This window comes from Lepidothrix coronata, unplaced genomic scaffold (assembly GCF_001604755.1).
Source record: "Lepidothrix coronata isolate B3197 unplaced genomic scaffold, Lepidothrix_coronata-1.0 Scaffold63, whole genome shotgun sequence".
In the NCBI taxonomy this organism is placed as follows: Eukaryota; Metazoa; Chordata; class Aves; order Passeriformes; family Pipridae; genus Lepidothrix; species Lepidothrix coronata.
In genome coordinates, this window is record NW_016690243.1 from 5,050,382 (window position 1) to 5,071,412 (window position 21,031).

At 39.6% G+C, this 21,031-nt stretch overlaps 1 protein-coding gene across 3 annotated transcripts in view; it reads left to right on the forward strand.

Annotated features, from left to right (window-relative positions):
- The window catches only part of PDZRN4 (PDZ domain containing ring finger 4), a 245,384-nt gene that overhangs the window by 206,944 nt on the left and 17,409 nt on the right, over positions 1–21,031 (forward strand). The window lies entirely within an intron of this gene.

Here is a 21,031-nt window from a genome sequence, read left to right on the forward strand (position 1 = left end):
ATATATGAGAAAGACTAGGCTGAAGTTTTTTATCAGAATTGAGGGGGTTTTTTGGAGGGAGGTTGGATGTTAGTTATGTGGATGTCCAAAGATCTTAGAAATCATTGAGTTACTTTATTTTACTTTTTTGCTCAGGTAGTTTGTGCATGTCACTAAATGAACAGACAAGCACATGAGTCATGTGCAGGTGAAATCTTTCTGTGGTCAGTTTTTATGGAACCTTTTTAGTCCAGGCAATGAAACAATAATTCTCGCAGGAAACAACAGCCATGAAAGAGCATAGTATTTTGAGAAGATGCCATGTGAGATTTGTCCCTCTTGGAGCATGAGCTAGAAACTACACAGATGTTATTTGGATTCCTCTTATGTTCTAGAAAATAGGACTTCTGGAAATTAGAATATCCATATGCAAGTTGCTTTACTCCATCATCAGTATCTCCTCCTAAGCAGAGCAACCCATAGTGCTCTGAGGGTTGGTTAATACCTCTGGGCAAAAATTATTACTCTTAAGATTTTGTTCTGATTTGTAGACCCAAGGGACAGATTTTTCCATCAGAATAAGGAAATAAATATGTGTTTATGCATGTTGAGTGGAAGTGCTAATTTATGGTATGCACAGCTGTACATATAAATGTTTTGATATATATTTGCATTCATAAATCTGTTAACTGTAAGTTTAGATTAGTCCTTCAAGTTTACCATTGGCCTGATCCAAACCTGCTGAAATTGCTAAGGTTTCCTTTTGACCTGAGCATTTCTAGAAGCTCTTGGCTGTTTTCACAAACAACTAAAAATGAGCCATGAAGAGAGATAAGCTAGAAACCTTTTGGAATTGGCTATGAGTAAGGCTTTGTATAGACCTCTTTTCACTGGACACTTAAAAGTTGCATAGGGCGAAATTTTATCCTGTTCTCTTTGTTTCTCTTACCGTATCTGAGCATTGCACTAGATGCAATGCTGCACTAACACATCAGTTCACTCTCCCAGTAACAATCATCCCCTTATGATGAGGGAAGGCATTTCAGGAGCAAATTCAAGTTTACCATTTCTGTGTCATTACACTTTTGAAGTGATTGATTTTACTGGTATTTTTTCCTTAGAACTAAAGAAGGAGTAATTTTGTTCAGATTAGTAGTCTGAGTGAGGCTGCTTATGTGAATAAAGATACTTTAACTCCTATAAGTATTTATGGGTTGACATCCTCATGGGCCGCTAAAGTGTGGTCTCCAGTGACACTCTGAACCGCCCACCACTGCTGTAATAGGCCAAGAGAGACCTGCCTGCCTGGTGAATTCCTACCAAAGGCCTTTTCAACACATAGATTATTTAACTAGTAAACCAAACAGATCTGTCTATCTTGTAAATACATATTTAGGGCCTTTTTAACATGAGTATTACTGAGCTCATAGCCTGTAACAGCACTCTCTAGAGCTGTGATAGCCTGCAAAGACCCCTCTGTGAGCATTACAGGAGCTTGCTGCCATGCAATTAAAGCTCCTCCTCAATTGCTAGCACCTGAACAAACAGCTTTTATGGAAACAGTTTCTGTGCACACATGGCCAGCACTGCTGATTGCTGCAGTCAGGTTCTTTTGTTTTGTTACCTGATGAGTGTTTCTGTACAATGAAGCTAACCCAGAAGATGTGTAACCATCAAAATGGAAAATATCTCTTAGATAAGAGTTTTCTAGAAATTCCTTGCATGTAGCATGGAAATTCTCTGCAAAGCTACTACGTCATGTTTTCTGTTTGATAGTATAAAGGGGTGAGAGAGACAGAGAGAGAAACCTTGTTTTGGTAGGTATCCCTCAAACCAAGTTCCAGCCATGTTAAGGAACGATGACAGTGATGTGGAGGGGAAAAACCACTCTAATACCTCTGTGATTTGCTGTAAGGTTGTGCTTGTTTTCTGCACATGCTACAGTGATTGGAGTCTTTTTTATCCCCCTGAATGTCTTAAAACTTGGGATGAATCAAAAAAGTAGCCTTTACCAAATAAAAGGCAGTTTTTGAATTTAGCAACCACCAGACATAATTTAAAAGGGAAGGCTTCAAGAAAAAAGGATCCTAATAGATGTGGGTGTTGCAGTTTAGAAGAGCTGAAATGGTGGACAAGCTTGTGTCTTTCCAGTCTCATCTGACCTGACTGGTATGGTAAGAGGAATGGGAACAGGCTTGCTGTGGTGTAGATTTTCAGTGGAAAAGCAGATACTTCTCACCACATGCCTTACCTTATGCAGCTGCTGTTGTGGTGGAGGGACTGATCTCACATCTCAGAGTGGGCTTAGGTAAACTGGGACTTCATCTTAGAATCACAGAATGGTTTGGATTGGAAGGGACCTTAAAGATCATTTGTTTCCAACTGCCCTGCCATGGGCCATTCATTAGACCAGGTTGCTCAAAGCCTCATCCAGCATGACCTTGAACTCTTCCAGGAAGGGGACATCCTCAACTTCTCTGGGTGCCTTACCACCCACACAGTAAATAATTTCTTCCTAATATGTAATCTAAACATGCCTTCTTTCATTTTAAAGCCATTACTCCTTGTCCTGTCACGACATACCCTTGTAAAAAGTCCCTCTCCAGGTCTCTTGTTGCCCTCCTTTACATGCTAGAAGGCTGTTCTGAGGTCTCCCTGGAGCTTTCTCTTTTCAAGGGTGAACAACATCAACTCTCTCAGCCCGTTGTTATAGGAGTGAGACTTTGTGCATTATGTTTATTTTCTAACCATCAGTTCATAATCTGCCTAGCGATTATGGCTGAATTGTGGATGTCCCATGGTATAAAGACATTTACTGACACACACATTATTCTGATTTTTTGTGGCAATTCTTCTTATTATATAACATCTGCTGATAAGTATCATGAAGGAAGAGAGCAGGTATGTGTACCTGTAATCTGTGGTCTTGGTTGCTTAGGAGAGTCTTGGAGTGATTAGGGTTTTTTCTTCCTGTTGTATCATACAAATCCAGAGAAAAAAATGGACTATATTTTAAAGGTATTAATTGAAAAGCTTGTGAAGAAAACTCCTGGACAAGTAAATAGATCTTAGAGTTTCAGCTGTACCCAAGAAAGCACTACAGTGATTGGGGCTTATAAAACCTTTCCTTGTGATTTTTTTTCTTTTAACTCAAAAGGAGTTCTGAGCTGCTAACACTTGGCATGTGATCCAGCTGACTGTTGCTATTGACTAAAAATGGAAGAGGTCACAGTTAAAAGGGAAAAGTGGCACTGGAATATTTTTTTTTGCTGTATTTCTTTGAATAACATTGTGTAATAATTAAAAGAAGACTCTTAGCATGCATTTGGCATACAACAGCATAAGATTATGTATTTCACTGGCATTTTTATTTTTAAAATACCCATGAATTTATATGATTATAATTTGCACAGAGACAATAATAAATAGGGAATTTCTCCCTAACTGTGGCCAACTGTACTCTGTAAATGAGCAAAGGATTGGTAGAGAAAGCAGCCCTTTCTTTTCAGTTTTTCATTTCTCTTTTATGAATTGAAGTCATTTTTCAAGTATAAATTAATTAAGCTTAACACCATTCTACTAAGCTTCTTAACTTATGATGTCCTGTATTGCTACAGGAATTCACAAGCAGGTCAGCTAAGGACAGCTGTATTGAAAGACTTACCAAGTCAGTCAGTGACAGAACTGGCAGCAAAACCCAGGAACCTTTAATTGTAATGCATCTCTCTTTTGGCCATTAAATCACTCTTCTTCTTTGCTAGTCCGTGGGTCATTTAGGTAGAAGAGGATTTCGGGGTAGTTTCTGTCACAGTTGTTTGTTGATTTTGAGTGTATTACTGTATGTCATCACAAAATTCTGACATCAAAGCCAATGAAGTTGCTGTCATCTCACTTCCCCTAAGTAATAAATATCCCAGTTTAGGGATTTGAATTGAGTCCACAACTTCAGAGGATCATGAGAGAATAGGGAGAAAAGGACACAAAACTGACATGGACAAATTTATCAAAGTTATTACCATTTATTGTGTTTTAGAACAGGAGGAAAATATATCAAGTCAGTGATATCCATTTTGTTTCATGATTTCATAAAACAAGCACAGGGTTACTCCTTATTTCACCTGGAAGGTAATAAAAATTCTTCCTTGTTGTCAGAGCTTATGTTTTTCCAGGAAAATGAAGAAAAGTGACTATAGTTCAGCAACACTTTATTGTTGGGCAACATTACAACATATGGTATATGTTTTTTTTACTCAGTAAAGAACGAGAAGGGTGCTGGCAATATTTTCATGTTTATGGTAATCTGCGGGTTATAAATCTTCTGGTTTGGAGAAATTCTTTGTTTAGAGAGTTCTTATATTATTAGCCCACATATCTCCATATATGCTTTACAGTCAAAATGTTTCTAAGGGTTTTATTAATGCTATTTTTCATATGCCTTCTACTTGAATGTTCATGTAGTCTGTCTTGGAGGCATGAAATCTAGCTATAAAGACAAAAGATGGGAGAAAATAATTTAGTTTACGTGTTCTTTTAAAAATAGCCTAAGTCATGTTAACCAGCTTATTATAATGTCACTATTTTAAAGTTTAGTATCCTAGGAAATCCTAGAGCACAGGAAGCATGGGCTGAATCCCCCTAGCAAGAGGGAACCTTTTACAAGAAAATGGACTTTAAACAAGGTTTCAATATTATGCATGCTGTGCCTTCAGAGGAGAAATCAAAAAAACCAGGAGAGGCCTTTTCTCTGAGAGTTTGCTTTTTTATTTAATGAGGGATCTCTTCAAAGAGAATGTGATAGTCATTCCTGGAGGGCATGGTTTGGTGAGCAGGAATGCAGGTGAAACTGTATTGTGCATCAAAAAAGCAGGTGATGAGTTTGCTTTGTATTTCATCTCATGATTTTACCAACCTACACAAGTATGTATTTGGGGATGGAGGACATTTCCATGTACAACAGAAGTTCAAACAGCTGAAACTCAGCATGGATATGGTGCCCATAGACCTCATTTTGGTGCCAGGAAAATAAAAATGTGTTTTGAAAGTCATTGCCTATTGCTTCATATGCTTGATTTATAGGCACAAATTTGTGATTCAAATTTGCATTTTTTAACTATACATATTTTAGTATGTGTGTACCTCAAGGTAAAAAAGAGCATGGATTGGGTGGAATTTTAATAGTGCTTTTTAAGAATTTCTAAGTTCAACTTTAAATTTAACTTTTTCGTAGTATATTGCATTTACTGTGTCTGAAAGACATAAACTGAATTACAGGACGGTATATCTCACAAATGTAATTACAGTTTCAACTTGATTTAATTAATATCCCAATATAACCTTCACACAGTTGTAGATCTACACTGTACAGACACATGGAATTGTAACTGGTTAGGAGTTTGGATCTACAGTTATATGTTCTGCTGTCCAGATAAATGCTTGCGGCAGCAGATGTTGGCACATCTGTTATACCTCCCCATTTCAATTGGCTGCCTGGGTGTTTAGAAAGTGCTGATGAGGCAAATAAATCTTTTGACATGTTTCAAGCCCAAAGCAGTCAGGCAGAAGTAACAATGATGTTTACAGAGCCAAGTACTGGACAGTAACATTTTGAAATACAGCAAATATAAAGTATGATTTTACCTGCAGTAGGTGAAGTTTATTGTGTTGTATTGTTTTAATTTATTATTTAATTTATTGTATTATGAAAGCTCACTGTGCCACATGATTCTCAACTGATTTGAACTGCAGCTATGACAACCCATAAACTCCTGGGGTTTTGTCTAGAAAAAGGCACTTGCTGCCATTTTGAAACAACTCTAAGCTATGAAGGGGCTCTTTATTGAGTTCAACTGCATTGGTAATCAGAAACATATGTGTTTTTTGGAAGAGGAATAGTGATCTTCTGGGGACCTGAAGTTCCTGGTCTTAGAATTCTCACTTTCAACAGGTTTTCTTCTACCCATTGAAGCATGTCAGATTTGAATGTTTTTGTACCATTAGGGCCAGGAAAACTCCAAAGTATCAAAGAGGACATTCATGGACAGAGAAGGATATATCTGATAGTCTCAAGTGCGGAGACTGATTTCTAAGTACATAGAATGTTTGTAGGTGTTGAATCCCCTTCAGTCCTTAATTTCCAACACGACAAATGATAAACAGAAATGTAGAAGTCACTGTAAACATTTTAGCACTGGTGTCATGTGCTAATATTGTCCGATTTCCTGCAGTAGATATCACCTCTAAATTTTCCAAGTTGCTTCAATTACCCCTATTTGAGGCAAGTCCAGAAATTGCAGAGACCCTATTGAAGAGGGGCAAAGAAATGGATGCTGATTGATTATACAGCAGATATAGTTATAGCTGGTATGTTTTGCACTATACAGTCTACAACTTCTCAAAACAACTGTTCCAGGTTTTGACTACCCTCATGGTAAGAAGCACTTCCCTAAATATCTAGTTAGAATTTCTGAGTAGCAACTCATGTCTGTTGTCTCATGTGGCTGTCACAGTGCGCCTCAAGGAGGAGTCTGATTCTGACTTCTCTGGACTCTTGCCTTCAGTACCTGAAAAAAGCAATAAGATCTCCTTATTAAGAAGGTAACTTCTCTTCAAAATGCTAACCAAATGCAGTTCTCCCAGCTTCCCCTTGTAGGAGATGTACTCCAGCTCCCTAATTAGGTAATGGACTTCTAGCCAGACATGGAGTGCTGTATTCCTACCTGATAACCAAGAGAAGGTCCATTCCAACATTTTATGTCAGAGCCATTGTCATTGGAAAACAGATTGGAGAACAGATTCTGGAAAGTGTCAACAGAAAAAAAAATTGGACTGTAAAGTTTGAGGGGTTTCTTCTCCCCACCCTCAAGGAGCTCTAACCAAGGATTCCTTAGGTGTATCTCTGATTTTTCAAAGTTGAAAACCAAAGAGTTTTAATATGGGGGTCAGAATAGGAGCTTTAATGAAAAATCAATTTTTTACCCCTTCAAATACTTGTAATAATATATATATTTCTTTTATGTTTTGTCATAATTGTCCAAATGTAAAGTACTCTGTTAGTACTGCGAGCCAATGTGACAATTTTGTATATTTACACACACTGCACAATAGAATAGCTACTACTTCAGTCTGCTTATCTCATTTTACCAAAAGGTTCAGTTTCTGCCTTGTCTGTGATATTTCCACCTACTTTGTTTAATGAGAAGAAAGTGAGAATATATGATCTCATCATCATGGCCAGTCTTCGCGAACGAAGATCCGGGAAAGGTCTCCACCCACATTCGTTACAAGCGCGCTGGTGATACAGGGCTTTGCAAATGCAGGTAAGGCCTTCGAGCCTGTGCAGTGGATTTTTTAGGTGAGACACAGTGTGCACTGAACTGAGCAGTGCACAGTTTAATCCTAAGGTTCATCTGCCGGTGCTGAGCAAGCTTGGACAGTGGCAGCGAGGTCCTCAGGACGTAGATTTGTTTATAGTGACCTTCTCTTAGATGGATGGCCTTACAGGGCTGACGAGCTCCATCTGCCCGGGTTTAGAGTTATCCTTGTGTGTTCTGGGGCTCCCCTCTCATCTCCCATGATGGCACTGTCCACACAGGTGAAGCTCCCATTTTCTCGCTCCTTTCCACGCCCAATGATCTAAGATTAGTGAAAAGGAAACCCTTTGTGGCATATTATCATCTTGCTAATTATACTTTAACCTCCTCTTGTATCCTTGCAAATTCACACTTCTGTTGAGTGAAAAACCAGTAGTGAGAACTGAAGTTGACTGCTGAGAAATACTACATATAAGCAGTTCATCATGGATCTCTCTACTCAGAAAGCAAGAATTCATGCTTTTCTCAAGTACAAAACATACCAGAAGGGGTGTTGTGTCTCAAGCAGGAGAAAACATGTATGCATCTATGTTGTAGGAAAATATGTGCATGCAGTTAAGTCATCATGGCTGGGCTTCGCAAATGAAGATTTGGGAAGGGCTCTACCCACATTTGCTACAAGTGCGCTGGTGCCTAAAAAGGCCAATGCGAGATAGACAGGTTCAGTTGCAAAAGGCACAGCAGAAAGACTCCCTAGGTGGTATCAATAAGACACGGTTCTTTCTGTGTTGTCTTTTTTCCTGGAGAGTGATCCTGCATGCTTTCTCAAAAGAAGCAGCAGCGTTACAGATGGTGTGTCTCCAGACCTCCCAATTGGAGGCCAGAGTAGACCAGTGATGATGATCAATATGGCCAAGGCTGAGATGTTGCTTCAGGGAGTCCTTGTATCTTCTCTTCGGGGCTCCTCTCTTGCGGCAGCCGGTGGCAAGTTCACCATAAAGCAAGATCTCAGGGAGGCAGTGGTCCTTCATCCTGGAGACATGTCCTGCCCAGTACAGCTGTGTTCTCAGCAGCATGGCCTCAATACTCATAACTGCTGCTTGTTCTAAACAGACGTATTAGTCACATAATCTGACCAGTGGATGTTTAGGATTCTACGGAAACAGTGTTGATGGAAGCGTTCTAGGAGTTGCAGGTGGTGGTGGTAAATGACCCATGATTCAGATCCATATAAAAGGTAGACAGCACTATGGCTTTGTAAACACTGATCTTCGTACTTTTCTTCAAGTGTTTATTTCGCCAAACTCTTTTATGGAGTTTTCCAAAAGCTCCATATGCCTTTGCTAACCTATTGTCTATCTCCCTGTCAATCTTACCATCTAAGGAGAGGAGGCTACCTAGGTAATTAAACTTCTGGACTGATTTGAACTCTGATTGGCCAATGGTGATATGGGGTTGATGGAAGACTTCCTGAGGTGCAGGTTGATAGAAAACTTCTATCTTCTTTAAGCTGACTTCCAGCCCAAAGAGCTCAGCAGCATCTGCAAAGCAGGATGTTAAACGCTGCAGAGCTACTTCTGACCCCCATTGCTAAGGAAGGCCTAAAAAATCCAAAAGCCAACCCACTACATTCAGACAATAGGGAAAATGGTTTTTATTAGCATTTAGGGTATTTTGCCTTTAATACTTCCCATAAGGGTTGATTTGGGGATTTGTATTGTTGACAGGAATATGAAGATTTGGTATTATGCATGCTAGCTAAGGGGGAAAACTCAGCTTTGATTGGAGGTTTGTGACTTCCTGGAGGTTAGACTGTCAGCTATTGAGCCTTTAGCAGCCAGGAAGCCTGTAATCTGTAAAGGATTTCTTTTTTCCCTCTTTGACTTCCATGTGAAATACACTCACTGTAAACTCCACTATGTGTCATCAAGCTAAAATATCCTGTAAATGCAAATCAGACAGGCCACACAAGGCTTGCCAGGCCCACAGAATTAAAAATTGTATTTATCTCATTGCCATATGCTTAGACCCTTCCTCCCACTGCAGTGCTGAATTTGTTCATAGCATAGTGATCAAAAGTGTCTCACATTTCTAGTCCAGCTCCATTGTTCATCCAGCCCAACCCATTCCCCCATCTGCTCTGTGACCGCTGTCTGCTCCCTGTCCTCACCCGATGGGAGTCTCAGCTGACACCATGGTGTCTTCCTCCTTGCACTCATGGCCTTCAGACTGTTACTGATCATCAAACATCAGACTGCTGAATATGCACTGGCAGGCATACCATGCCTCAAGTTACTTCATTGTTTGATTTTTTATGTAGAAGTGTTGCACACACCAAAAATTTTCACTCCAGACCTGCAGGGTAAGAATGAAATCCCACATCCAATAGAGCTTCTTTATTATCAAAGGATTCATCAGCTACAGAGCCAAACTCTGTTCTCACAATTGCAAGATAATATTTCATTAATAGGTGCCTATATGCACCTATATATATATATATTTTTTTTTACCACTGCTATCATTTTCTACAGCATCTTGCTGTCCCAGACCATTCTGTCTGGACACAAAACAGCATGTGGCTCTAATTGTAGCTATAAAGCAGGGTTTAGCAGGAAAGTGATTTTGTTTTTAAGTATTTCTCATTCTACATTATATTTGTTTTTGGTTGGATTATGCATTTGAGAAATGCTTGCTGATAATTGTCCTTTCTGCTTTGATGTAAACAAATCTTGTGTCAGAGATTCCTAACTCTAAACCAGACTTTAAAAAATGAGGATTAAATTTAGCCTATAAGGTAGAGCCTGCACCCCTTGAACTGAGCATTGATTCTTCCCACTATGTGGAATGGAGATAACCCTCTGTTTCTTTGTGGTAAGCTACAAACCAGATCCATTCTGGCAAATCTGACACCAATGTGATTTGTCCTTTTCGATGCTGTTTATGTGAAGTCAGGACAGTCTCCTGTCAAAATTGATAAGTGAGAAGACAGTGGGGAATGTAATTTTATTTGTAACAGCACAGCTGCCAGCAGTTCCAACTTATTTACATCTGGGCTGGCTCTGTCTTGCTCCATAGCTTTTCTGTTTTCATTCAAATAGCCCCGAGTACATTGTGGTTGTGCCTGTCTGTGTAAAATCTGAATAACAGAACATACTGGGACTGTTAGAGAGAGGGAAAAAGAACTTAATTTCTTTAGATTATTTTCACAACTTGAGAATGTTGTCAAAGCGAAACCTTGAATTCTAACAAATCTCCATAGGCATTTGCAGAATGGGTTCTAAATGGGTTCTGAAACTGAACTGTAATCTGCTAAAATCCTGCAGCACTGGTTACTTTCCATGGTGAAGGTACTAGAAGAGTTGCTTTGCTTCTCTGATGGAAGCATTGGTTTTTCGATGGAAGAGGACAGTGTTTGTAAATTAAATCCCCTACAAACTTTTAAATACAAGTTTATTCATTGTGAAAAGAATGCAATGAGACCCTGCAGTGACCTGTGAAGGAGAAGGCCATTTCATTGCACTTTGTTTCACGCTGAATACTTCTGCAACATAGCCTACAATTAGCCTGTGTTACATAGACATTAACGTATTTCCTGGAAAGTCCCTTTGACAGGAGAGCATAACTCTTGATGGCATTAGAATAGTTCTCAGGTCTAGGATGCCTTTGTTTGCCTGTGGTATTATTTGCTTTCAGTCTGGCAGTCCCAGAATCCCAGGTGGTTTTGATCTTTTTTTATTGGCACACGTAACAAAGCTGTAGTGATAAGCATTTCCTCTATATAGTCTCTCCTGTGAGCTGTTTCTGTACAGTAGCTCACCCTAAACAATCAATTGTCATGGAGGTAAAGTGAGAGAAGGGGTTTATGTTTGACTGATCTATCTTATGACAGATGAGCTCTTCTAGCAAACTGAAAATTCTTGTTTCCTTTTGCCATTTCCCTTTTTGCAGTTATTAATAAATAGTAAGTCTTCTATGTGGTTTGTCATTAAAAGGTAGTAGAGTCCAGAGATGGCTGTAAATGTCACTGCTCTGGTTCTGTGAATTGTGGTCATCTGACAGTTTTGCTTTCTCATTATAAGCATATAACCTGTCACTGTCTTTTCAAGATTTGTAATCATGCTCTTAAATGAATTGTTTGATGATTGTCAGGAAAGACTCTCTGCAGTGTAACTGACCGGCCTGGCATGCACTTACATGCAGATATATACACACTGTATGTACCTGCATAGTCATACACAAAATTTTTACACACAGGCACATGCACACACAAGTAATGAATTAAATATTTAACACCAACCTCAAGCCTGAAAGCAAAATACCTACCTTAGTATGAAATTACTTTGTTAAATGTACAGTGGAAGCACCACAGACTCTCTTCATCTAAACAGAGATAAGTAACCCATAAGAAAAAAAAAAAATCATCATATTTAAAATAGATTGTTTTGATGACTTCTGCTAATGCTAGGACTTACACCTCTTTTTTTTCTGAGTTTCCACAAATTACTTCTTGTCACCCTTAAAGACATAAATTCTAAACAAAGCAGAGCTAACAGTGATGGCAGCATCATTTGGCTGGTATGAAATGTGATACCTGTTTGAAACAGTGTGTCTGTTTTAAGTGGTGCAGTTTTACACATTGTACACGCTCTGATCATTTGTACAAGACAGTCACAACTCCTCCTGCGTGGTACAAACTCAGAGGTGAAATAAACTGTGCTTTAAAATGAAGTCTAAAGAATCACTTTATCCTGCTGCTGATACTTTTTTATTTTTTTGTTACAAACCCAGGCTGTCATTTCCTGTTTTACCCGCACTCTCATTTACAACATATGAGTTTATGTAACATGTAATACCATTCTCATCACTTCTGAATTTGAGAATAACTTTTCTTTTTATTAGCTCCACTGCTAGCTCTCTACCCTCCTAGGGCTTCATTAGATTGAACTGTTCCTGTATGAAGAGTGAAGATTCTGTTCACATTATTTATTTTTATTTCACAAGTAGAATTACTTGCCAGTGATGATGAGTGTGTGGCATTATGAAGATTAAATATTACAGAAGGTAGCAGTGTATATGACCAGTGATTTGGCAGCCTGAAAAAGGCAATCATGTGGAGGAAGAGGCTAAGAAAGTGAATGCTATTAGTGAGATGCTGCTACGTGCTTGGCTGTTCGAAGCTCTACCTGATAATGATCCAAATGCTTACGTCACTGCCAGGGACAAGAACTGCTGAGTTGGGATTCCTAACACAGTTATGAGACTGAGACCAAGCTTTACTTGATTTCCATAGTTTACAGAAACCACTAGCAAGAGGTTGATAAAATTGATCTGACTTTATAGGGCAACCTTCCTGTAGTAACCCTGACAGAAAGTATGAAAAGCAGCCAAAATTCAGCTATGCGTATAAACTGGAGATAGATTTCACCCATAAATATGGAGAAATAAGATGATAGTGAAGAAAGTATCTTAATTTTAAGGTCTGTATAGTCCCTGTAGTCCCTGAGCACTTCTATTTGATGCCTCAGAAGAGTGACACTAGCTCAGATGAATGAGGATTTTTTTTTTCGGTGTAGCTGGTTTATTAAAGTAAGTCAGACTTTAATGTACTTTCTCAGTTAATTCTTCATTGAGCTATTCTGTAAGTACTCTGTTCTTGGCCTTTTGTGCTTCATTCATTCTGTCAATTATACCATTAGCAAGATGAACATTAAAAGCAGCTTCTCAGCTATTACTACAGGTAAAAAGGAAAAGTAAAGATAAAAGTAACTACTTTTCTCTTATATTGCTGTATTATTTTGGTTTTGTTTTATCTTTTTCTTAAAATTTATGCTAAATGCTGTGGTCCTCCACCTTGTATCATCAGATACTGGGCCCCTCATTGCATTCAATAAGCCTTGATTTCTTCTCAAAGTGCAGTCAAGGCTATGACATAGAATAACTTACCTTGCACAAAGACACTGCTTTACAAGTGCTTCTGAGAGAAACTGAGGAAAACAAGGTCATAATCATAAAAGTTGTCAGCTAAACCTTGGTTTATTTTAGCCTTTGCAAACTCTTAGGTCATCCCACTATGAAGTAAATTATGTAAAGATTTTGGAGCTCTGCCTGGTAGTGGTCTGTGGAGGGGCAGAACATAAAGGTGTTTCACCTCACACCTGAGGTTGTTTCAGAGTCTGCACATGACCACTTATTTAGCAATGGGCAGTAATTCACTAATTGGCGATAATTGCATTGTTCTGGGTGGCTATGAAGTTAACCTTTTTTTTCCCCTTGATGTTACAATAATATCAGCTAGTAACAACTGTAATCTGGTTTTGGTCCAAGAGGTACTAGTAAGCCTCCGCTGGTACAGAAAAATTCCTGAACAGACAGACATGGCCATAGACTGCATTTCTTGGACATTTTTTGCCTTAGAAAACATTACAGTACTGTGGGCTTTGTAGATGGAACTTGTCAGCCATCTTTCATACATTTTAGTATTTAAATAAAACATATCTGAATTGCATTGTTTGTTTCACCACACAAGGAGTTTTCCAGACTGGCAGCATTTTATCTTTCTGCTGGTGCAGCAGGAATGCTTCTCCAGTACGCTGTGATGATTTCCTTTTCTAAAAACTATGTATGTACTGTTTTGTTAATTCCTAATTTAAAACGTCTTTCATACTTGTAAATAGCAAAGCTTCCCTTCTCCTTTCTGTCTTTTTTTTTATCCCCCATTCAAGAGAGTTGTTTAAAGGGAAGAGGGAAGAAAGGACACTGTTTTGGTTTTACAGGCTAGACTATACTGATCTTTTCTTCTAAAGATGATGGAGCTAAATGAGATGAGCACATGCTAGTTAGTGCTGAGATATTAAATAGTTAACTTTATCACAAACTGAAAATGTTTAGGATCATCTGTCTTACCATGTAACAAAAAGATAAACCTTGAACTATGAATCACAGGTTCTGTTGCACTGGAGAGTAACACTAATTAAAATTAATTTGTTTTTTGAATGTATCTCAATGGTGAGATGATATTTTCATCGTAATGAGGACTTAAGTGTTAACTGATCACACATTGTCCATTTCGGAAAAACACTGTTGTGTTTTGATTCCATTCTGCCCCTTCTAATGGTGTTACCACAGTTCATGGAACTCATTACTCTGATATACTGTACGGGTGAAGAAAACTCAGTAGCTATGACAATTTTGGTCCTTTTAGCGGGTGCAAAAATTGCTATAAAGGCAGATGGGGAATATTAGAAGGATGTGGAATATTTATAGTATTTCTGCAGTGCCTTTCAAACATTCTGCATTTATTCTTTTATGTGCTGCTACTCTGGTAGTGTTTGCATTGTTTTCTGCCTACAGGTAGTGAAAACAAGTTATGAAAAGTTACATGAAGTGACTGCACCAAAGCAGTTACAATTGAATGGGGAATAAGGACTTGAAATCAAAATGCTTGTGGAAACCTGCTAAATAAACCCTGTTTTATGAGGCAAGATCTTACTAATTTAAAAAAAAAAAAATTGTGATGAATTTGAGAAGGTAGGGAAATTTCCCCTCCTCATTGTATCACATCATCCAGGGAAGAATCTCAAACATATGCTCAGTAATCTCAAGTACACCAAATGATTTTTCAAAAATTTTAGATGTCTTGATCTTGTGACTAGTTACTTATATCAATAAGTTCATCCTCATTTCTTATTAAAGGGTTCCAATCTGGAAATGGGTCATTGTGTTTCCATGCACTAAGAAATTGTGAAGGGGATTGGCACATTTCCTTGTCAGCATAGTTTCAGGAGACTCCCAGTCCTAGATGTGTGTTTGGACATGAGGTGACCAAGTGTAGAGTTTACCTTTTTCATACTGCAAAATAATGTTGAATAACTGAATGGCTTTAATTAGTTATACTGATCTACAGTTCATACAGTAAACTAGTTTTCCTTTATTTCATGACAAGTCATCAGTGGACAAAAATGAAAAATGGACATAGAGTGAGATGACACAACATTATACTGTCTAGCAACTGGACTCTAAACCCTTTAGATTAGAGCTGGGGCAGTGTTTGTTTCATTAAACCTCTATTGCATTAGAGCAGCCCAGGAGTTACAGTTCCATGCAATGTGTTCACTAACTGTAAATATGGTAGGTCAAATTCAACAAAAATAATATTGACACAGAGAGTGTCAAGGCTTTCCTGAACCATTCCCTGAAAGTTCCAGGGCAAGCGACACATTAGATCTCAAGTTTATTATGAGTTTCAAAGCCACCCTGTTGCCTCCAAACACTGGAAGTTCTTGTATGGGCTTTGAGAGTCTCCTACCTTGGGAAGAGTATGTCCTGCTGTTCATTGCCACTAATTTGTATTGAGCTCTAATTTCTTGTTTGCCTTATTTCTTACCCATACAAAAACTTCTTCTCGTCACACAGAAGTGTGAGGGGGCAGGCAAGACAACGAATCAGAGGATGAGAGAGATGAAGGAGAACAAAGTGGCAGCAATAATAGGTTATTTCAGCAGTGCTCAACTGTCTGTGTTTCATACAGAGTGAAGCAGTCACTTTAGTAGATGAGACTTTCTGATTACCGGACAGTAATTTCTTTACAGATTTCTATAGGTGAGATAACAGGATGGGTTATAAAGTGAGAGTAAAAGGAAAGTGATGTGGGGGCTGTATGAACATGGGCACTTAATAAGAATGGAAACATTTGGTGGGAAAGGGGAGAAAATGGTGAGTGAGGCTACTGTGTGTGAAGTACGGGTTAAGGGTCCCTTAGGGAAAGAGTGAACTGAGATGGTTTTGAAGATGAAAATGGAAGGATTCTGTTGGTAGAGAGGTGTTGGGATGGGATGGTTTGAATGGAGGTGGGAGGGAATGACAGAGCTCAGCCACACTTTAAATGGGGTGTTGAACAGGGAGTAGCTAATCCTGACAGAAAGTGGGGAGGGATTCAAAAATCTTAGTAGACACCATTGGCAGAGTGGCCAACAAATCAAAATGTGGCAGAGTTAAGTTTTCCGCGTGTGCAGTTATTCCAGCACATGGTGACCAGGTGAATAACTCTTGTCAACATCTGTGCACAGTGAGAAGAAACCTTACCAACTTCCCTCTTAGGTTGTAGTCTGTTTTCCAGTGTGGAGGGAAAATGTGAAAAGTTCAGAGTTCTTCTTCCCCCTAAAAGACTGATCATGGAAGGGTTCATGGTCTCTTTTGTACCAGACCATCAATCTTTACTCTGTGTAATCTAGCTCTTAGTAGAAAGACCCACTTTAACTACTAACTTTTACAAGGTCTCCTTTAATAGCGTTTAACCTTTTTTCAGCAATTCTGGAAAGCCAACAACCCACTTGCTGATGTTTATAATTTACTCTTCTAACACTTGAGAGAAATGACAGTAGTAACCTACTCTTCCTCCACAAAGAGGTGACAGCTGATTGTTTGGTCTTATGTGTCCTGAGGCTGATAGCCTGTAAACTGCTTTTCCATCATTGAAGAATGTCGGCCTTTGGCCAGGAGCCACAGGCTACAGCCACTCCTCCATCACTTTAGAGGATGATCAATATAACCAGTTTCAAACCTTCAGAAGCATGATCTGCACCTCTTTGTTCTTTCTTCCCATGTCTGAAGAAGTTAGCTACTTTGGAAATTTGCATCTGAGTCTTTCAAGAGGGGGTAGTCCTTATTCTAGTTTCCATGTTTGTCTTTTAACCAAATAATTTTTGGCAAAACGCTTTAAAGTGTTGCCTAAACTGTGGCAATACACTGAATTTTTATACTGCCCAAACAGAGAAAAGAAGCAGCAAATCAAAGAGTTAGCAATTTGGCATTGATTTCTGTCACTTGGCAGTAGAATACTCTTCATGTTGAGAGGCGGCTGCCCCAGTGTGCCCAAAAGACAGGGAGGCTATCATCTCCTGAGCTCTCTCTTCAGTCCTTCTCCTCCCACCATCTGTCTGTCAGCACTATTCATGAATATCCAAATATTGTTTCTGGTAGATTTTTTAAAATGCTGAGTTTTGAAGACCGTCAGTTCAGTCCCTACATACACACTGACAAAACCAAAGAGAAGGCGTCTGCGTGTGTGCGCACCCGTGTGCACATATCTAAAGGGATTTCAGAGAAGGAAATTACATTCTTACAAATGTACTGCTGCCAAACTTACTGTTTCTTCTGTTAAAAGCCATTAGTGAGAGAGACCTTGACAAATTAAAGGACTGGGCAATCAGCAACCATATGAAGTTCAACAAGGGAAAGTGACAGATTCTGTGCCTGGGATGGGCCAACCATGGTTGTTCATATAGGCGGGGGAATGAGATGCTGGAAAGCAGTGCCACAGAAAGGGACCTGGGGGTCCTGATCAATGGCAAGTTGAATATAAGTCAGCAGTGCCCTGGCAGCCACTGGGGCCAACCACGTCCTGGGGGCCATCAGGCAAAGCATTGCCAGCCAGTCAAGGGAGGGGATTGTCCTGCTCTGCTCTGCACTGGGGTAACCTCACCTTGAATATTGTGTGAAGTTTTGGGCACTGCAATATAAGAAAGAGCTATTAGACAGTGTCTAAAGGAGAGCAATGAAGACGGTGAAGAAAGGCCTTGAGGGGAAGCTGTATGAAGAGCGGCTGAGGTCACTTGGTCTGTTCAGCCTGGAGAAGAGGAATCTGAGGGGAGACCTCATTGCAGTCTACAGCTTCCTTGTGAGGGGAAAAGGAGGGGCAGACACTAATCTCTTCTCTGTGGTGACCAGTGACAGGACCCAAGGGAATGGCTTGAGGTTGTATCAGGCGATGTTTACGTTAGACGTTAGAAAAAGATTCTTCCTCCAGAGGGTGGTTGGGTGCTGGAACAGGCTCCCTAGAGAAGTGGTCCCAGCACCAAGCCCGACAGAGTTCAAGAAGCATTTGTATAATACTTTCGGGCACATGGTGTGACTCTTGGGGATGGTCCTGTGCAGGGCTAAGAGTTGGACTCAATAATCCCTGTGGGTCCCTTCCATCTCGGCATATTATGTGATTCTGTGGTTCTGTGAAAAAAACTCCCACACTAAAAAGCATCTGTCACAAAATACGTCAATTGTATTTGACCATGATGGTCCAGGTTCTCTAGTGTCTCAGTTGCCGCTTATCTGTTGTAATTGTTTCAGATGTTTTTGTTACACAGAGTTAAAGATGATACTTATGGGCTTTTGCTCTTAGAGATGATTTAATATTTTATGCAAAGTGTTTTTGAATTTTCCAAAGATGTCTTTTCAACCCTGGTTTGTTTGCTTGTGACCAGGATATCATGTTTCTGGTTAAAAAGACGATGCTGTGAGGTTAGTAGGGCAGATGTGCCATGGGCAAAATGCAATTATTTGGAATGACTTCCAATGAAAGGCAAGAGACCTCATCCAACTTCTCCCTCATGCTGAATGAGATATTATTTGAGTATGTACTTGCATCTAGACTGGAAAATATGAAATGGTTATTGGGCTTTTCACACAAAGTACCAGTATCTGAGTGTTAGGTATCTACACCTTCTAAGTGGTCACAGCCGTGCACAGTCATCAGACTCCACCCCATTTAGTCATTTAGGAAAGAGGTAATCCAAGAACACCGAGTACTGATCTCAGCTCTAAACTCTGCTACCAGAATGGAGAAACAAAAGCCATGGTAGCCCAGGTACTATGAGCAGCCAGGGCTGTTGCATCCCAGTCAGAGGGTGTTAGTCACTGATACTTGTCATCAGCTGGTTCCCAGAGACAATTTTAGCAAATCTCTTGGACTCCCAGGATGAAGCCTGTTGGGTCATCTTCATTTTCCTTTGTTCTTTCATGCCCTAAATGGTTAAATTATTCTGCTTATTGAGCCAGTACACTGACAGGATTCAGTTTGTTTGCAGCCTGAAACGTTGGTACAGCTTTGCAGTAACATTTTGAAACAAATCATCCATGAGAGCTTCAAGGTTGTTCCCATCCAAAGAAATTGTGTTCAAAGCAGTCCGTGGGGCCCCTGTCCAGCCTTAATGTGGGGATACGGGAGGTTGTGCCAGCAGGACAGTGAAAGTCATTGGATTTCTGCTTGTGCACAGATCCTCATTTACCTTGATTTAAAGGTCCCAGTTTCAGTCTTTTATGGTGTATTTAGGTTTCCTTATAGGCCTCCATGGGACCACAAGCTTCTCTATTCCTTAAAAGTATACCTTGTTGCTGTAATTGAAGCCATTTTGTTACTGTAATTTCTCCCTAATATTACAGTTCTAGTCAAGTGTTCTTTCCCTGTGGAGGCATCAATTATTATGGGTTTTGAATAGGCCTCCCTTCAGTACACATACTTTTGCTTCTGGTGCCAAAATCAGGTCACTGTAGTTGTTTTCCCTAATAAAACATTATCTTGTGTTTCTTCTTTCAAACCCAATGTGTAATGTGTAGTGGTTAATAATTCCACTCTTTACCATGCTACATAAAACTCCTGCCATTTTTAAGAAAAACTGAAGAATGCTACAGGCTTTGTGGGTTTTTTTCCTACATTTTCTTACTTTTTGTTAATACATTGAATGTCCAAAGTCCAGGGAGAAGCTTACAGGGTTTGTGCAGGTAGTAAACATACGTAGATTTGTACATTGGTGAGGGGGTAGGGGAGCGAACCATAGCAGTGCACTTTGTGAAAGATGTTCAGCTGAAATGAAAATGTCACGAGGCTCATTGGCTAACCCATGTGTGTGAAGTGCAGGTTCTTCTGTACGTTGTGGCATCTTGACACCTGGTCCCCATAACTCATTGGATTCAGTAGTGAGTCACCACTGCTGTGCACCCTGTGCCTGTTTGTGAATTAGTCTGCATGACATCTATGGGGATGGGAAGGAACAAACTCTGTATCGCAGACTGAGAACTGAAGCACAGATTGGTCTCTCTTCTTTTATTGCACAGCCTCAGAAGCAGAAGCTGTTAAGGTCCAAGTGTCACTTGCAGACTCCCTTTAAATACAAATATCAGCTAAAGTTTCCCATTTGCAACCAAGCTAATACTCTGTGTTATTGGGTTCATTCTGCTTTATTACAATTCTTTTTTTCACAGTGTTCAAGATAAGTGCAGTTTTGCATTTTTTGTGAACAGTTCCTCTAAGAAACCCTAAAGATGCTCAACTCAGATGGATGGATGTAGTAGTTATCAGTGTGCCATCTGCCCTAAAACTTGCACTTTTAATAAGATTCCACTGCTGGAACAACTGACACTAAAAATATGTTTTCTGCATCACCTCGCAATTGAGGAAGATGCCAAGGCTGTTCAGTTCCACAGGAGATTCCTTGAAGGATCCTTCTGTTATCTAACAGCTTCTGCATTGAAGCTATGTCACTAAACTGGCCAAGGAAAGAATTATGGTATTAATGGAAGGCTATGTTTTTGCTTTATGGCACGGATTGCTGTTATAAGGGAGTGGCACTTGTGTGATGGATTGATGGATGTCTAGCCAGTCTGTCTCATATCCTATAAATCAATAGCTGGGACTAGAATGACTAGAATGACGGGACTAGAATGACTATGCAATCTGTTGTAAGCCAGTTTCTATTATCCAAAAGTCAAAAACCTGCAAAATCGAAGCACAGCTATATTTCTCAAAGTTTGGCCTGTCTTACTGAACAGTTTATATAGCTTGAACCTGCAATGTACTGCTTGAACCTGCAATTTCCTTCTTAGTTCTCAGAATAGTTTTCCCCTTAAAGATGCAGACAAAATATTGTGTCTTAAGACTGAGCGGTATGAATAGGTCATACAGTATGAGGATG